The sequence below is a fragment of the Microtus pennsylvanicus genome, chromosome X (assembly GCF_037038515.1).
Source record: "Microtus pennsylvanicus isolate mMicPen1 chromosome X, mMicPen1.hap1, whole genome shotgun sequence".
Classification (NCBI taxonomy): Eukaryota; Metazoa; Chordata; class Mammalia; order Rodentia; family Cricetidae; genus Microtus; species Microtus pennsylvanicus.
This window is the reverse complement of record NC_134601.1, coordinates 27,837,244-27,841,031: the sequence shown is the minus strand read 5'-3', so window position 1 is coordinate 27,841,031 and position 3,788 is coordinate 27,837,244. Positions and strand designations below refer to the sequence as shown.

Genomic DNA, 3,788 nt, shown 5'->3' with positions numbered 1-3,788 from the left:
TCTTCTTTGTAGACTGGATGCTGGTTAGAATTCACAGGTTAGGGTCTCTGTGGCTTCCTTGAACAAGAGAATAGGTGATTTTCTACCTTTGCAGAGTGTTTCTAGAGATGGCTGGCAGTCCCTTGTAGCCTCATTGACCTTAGAGGGCAAGAAGAAAATATTCTTTATTTCATATCTCTGAGTATATTAATATAAGCCTCCAAAAAATGGTTTTTGAACTCCAAGATTAGTCACACCAGTCTGGAATTTTAATTACTGTATAATATTTTAATGGCTAACAATTTCTAAATAAAATTGGTTAGACACGCATTTCAGCCAATTATTGTAATGTAGATCTTTGGCCTTAGAAATTTTAATACCATATACACCTTCTCGAAGTCTTATCCCTTACATGCTTTGAATAACTCAGCTATTCATGACTTGCATAAGATTTCTTACTTTCTTTTCCATTCTATAAACATCCATCTAACTTAATCTTCATACATATCAATACTTTTTAGTAACACAATTACTATCTTTATATCTCTCTAACATTTTTTATGTGGTTTCCAGGGAATTGAACTCAGGAGCACTGGAAAAATAGTCAGTGCTCTTAACCACTGAGCCTTTTCTTCAGCTTTCCCTCCCCCCTTAAAGCATATTGAAGTAAATTAGTGAAGCAGAGGTAGTATGCTTGTTAAGTTCTGTACTGCATGGGCTGTGTAGTAAGACCTTATCTCAAAGAGAAAACTTCTGAAACCAGACATGGGCTGCAGATAGGGCTTCAGAATAATTAAGAGTGCTTTTTGCTCCTATAGGGGAACAGAGTTTAGTTTCCTGCACCCATGTCAGGCAGCTCACAGTTGCCTGTAATTCCAGCCAAAGTATTCCAAACGTGGTTGCTGTATCCTGTAGTTTACTTCCTTTTGTAGAGGAAGATATTTTTTTTTTGGCTGTTAAAACATTCACTCCCACAAAAGGGGAGTAGACAGATTTATTGAATTCAAACTGGGAAGGGAGCACCTGGACGTCTGGACTCTGGGCCCAGCTCCAGGCCCCTATGCCCAGGATGGGGGCCTGCAGAGGTTGAGGCACAAGGCCTGCAGCTGCCCAGATTGGAGGTGCCTGCTGTCACTCCCCAAGAGGGCCTCTTGGAAACCTCCAATCTGGAAAGAAAACCAAGGGCCAAAGACTGGGCCAGAGCAAGGGATTTAGGGAGGTGGAAAGCAGGCAGGAGGCAGGCTCAGGAGGCTGCCCTGCGTTACACTGTGCTTCTTTAGGCAGCCTAGAGGTGCAGGACGGGGGGATGCTAGTTTTGTGGGAGCCTAGGCTGGACCTTCCTCTGGAGCCCTTTCCAGAATGGCTTTGGGATCCCCCCACCAAAGACCTCTTTGGGTGGCAAGGGGAGAGGCACTCTCTGGCCGAGTGCTTCCAGGACCTGTCTCTGGCTGCTGCTATGGTCTAGCCCACTGGTGGTATAGCGTGGTAGCACCGGACAGCTTCCCACCCAACCAGTGCCCTGAGCCCAGGAACTAACGGGGAGGAAAGAGGAATCTGAGAAGGAGGCAATAGCAGTGAGGCAGACCTCAGCCCCTGGGCCTGTCTCGGGGCCGGGCAAAGCATTCCTGAAGGCCCTGCAACTCCTCCAGCCATCTCCAGCAGCTGCCCAGAGTTCTCTGCCTTGGGCAGGTACTGTCCATCTGGGCTGGAGTGCAGCTATGTCCCGCAGATCAGCTTTGATGTCCAAGACCCCGAACTCCCGCCTGCCTGGCATGGTTCTTCCTAGTCACGTGGACCAGATCATCCAAGTGAAGGATGTGGCTCTGCACGCGGTCATCGATGGGAAAGGAGGTCAGGTACCATTTGACTATGGCAAAGTAGGCCATGGCCTCCCCAAAGCTGGGTACAGGGACCTCATCGCCATCATCATCATCATCCTCGTTTTCATCGTCTTCCTCATCCTCCTCTTCATCTTCCTCCTCCTCATCACTGTCTGAGTCCGAGTCCTCCCCACCTTCCAGAAAATGGAGGGTGGGGCACTGGGCCTCTTCCTGGACACTGTAACCCCCAAAGCCACCACTGGCCTCCACTACTCTCTGGGCCTAGTCTTCAGTCTCTAAACCCTCAGAGGAGCTTTCTTCTTCTTCTTCCTCCTCCTCCTCTTCTTCATCACTGTCATCAACCTCACCCTCCTCTTCCACCTCCTCTTCCTCTCCCACCTCCTGTCCTTCCCCACCTTCTTCCTCCTCCCCTTCTTCTTCCTCTTCTTCCTCCTCCTCTTCCCCTTCACCCTCCTCTTCTTCTTCCTCCTCCTCATCTTCCTCCTCCTCTTCTACTCCCTCACTCTTGAAGGAAGTGGTGATAGTGGCATTAAGGCCATCCCCAAAACCGGCCTCCCGAAAGCAAGTTGCTATGTCCGAGAGCTCCACCGCTTGCCAGGCTGCAGCCACAAAGTGTAAGGCCTCCACCAGGCCGAGTTGCAGGCCTGAGGGATCCTGGCCCTCGAGTGCTGCCATGGCCTTGAGAAAAGTAGCCTGGCGGTAGTGGCCCTTCACCTGTTCCACCACTCCTCGCTCCAATGGATGCACAGTGCAGGGAGGGAAGAAGGCCAGCTGCACATGCCGCAGGCCCAAGGTGTCCAAGGACTGGGCAGCCAGACGGCCAGCCAGCAAAAGGACCCGACGAGATTCTGCAGTCATTCGGGTGACCAGCGCTTTCAAGTACTTAGCTAGGGCCTGGGTAGTGACTCCACCCTTAGAGTTGGCAGTGTAGTCACAGGGCAGACCACCTTGGCCTGCACGGGGCTTGGCGGACTTGCCTGCGACCAGCGGGGGAAGCTTTGCGCTGCCATCAGCGTTGGTGCACAGCAAAACACTAAGGCGCTGTGTGGCCTGGCGAGCCATTCCATCACCTCCCCACAGCCCCGAGGCCTGGTCAGACAGAAAGTCTTACCACAGGCTGGTCTCGGTGGCACTGAACACGTCCTGCTAGGCATAGCCCTCAGCCACCGACAGTGGCTGCTCCTCCTGTGGGGGCCAGCCTGGTGCACTCCCACTGCTGCTCTCAGAGCTTTGCGCCCTGGAGCCTGTCAGGCAGCTGCAGGCCACTACACCCTGGCGCCGGTGGAAGCGATCCAGCCAGACTTTGGAAGCCGTGAAGTCGTCCATGCCCAGCTCCTCCGCTATCTGTAGCGCCTTCTCTTTCAGGATGATGCCCTTGACCGGCAGGCCCGCGGCGCGGATCTGCTGGAACCAAGCAATGAGGAGCCCCTCCAGCTTGTCTTAAGGGGACAGCTTGTTGGTCTTGCGGCAGGTGGCGGCCACTCCGTACTTTCTCTCCGATGCCAGGATGGCGCGCTTGTTCTTTAGGATGGTGCTCAGCGTGGGCGGCGGCAGGTTGAAGCTCAGCGCGATCTCGCCCTTGCTTAGGTCCGGGTTCTCCTCCACCTCCTGGATGATCCGCGACTTCTCCTTGAATGTCAGCTGCCGCTTGGGGCCCATACCGGCCCGGCACCGTCATTGCAGCCCCGGGAAGGGGGGGCGGGCCCGCGGCAGAGGGTCACCTGGCGGCCTCTCTGTGCGCCCCGCCCTAGACAAAGTGGCTCCCTGGGCAGCAGCTGGTGGTGGCAAGCCAGGAAGATGTTTGGGGTTTTTTTTATTGTTTTTTGTGTTTTTTGTTTGTTTTTCGAGACAGGGTTTCTCTGTGGTTTTGAAGCCTGTCCTGGAACTAGCTCTTTTATTTTATTTTATTTTATTTATTTATTCATTCATTTATTAAAGATTTCTGTCTCTTCCCCGCCACCGTCTCCC

The 3,788-nt window shown here is 52.7% G+C and overlaps 1 pseudogene; it reads right to left on the bottom strand.

Moving 5' to 3' along the window:
- Positions 1-1,018: 1,018 nt before the first annotated feature.
- On the bottom strand, positions 1,019-3,479 carry LOC142841343 (major centromere autoantigen B-like; annotated as a pseudogene).
- Positions 3,480-3,788: the final 309 nt, after the last annotated feature.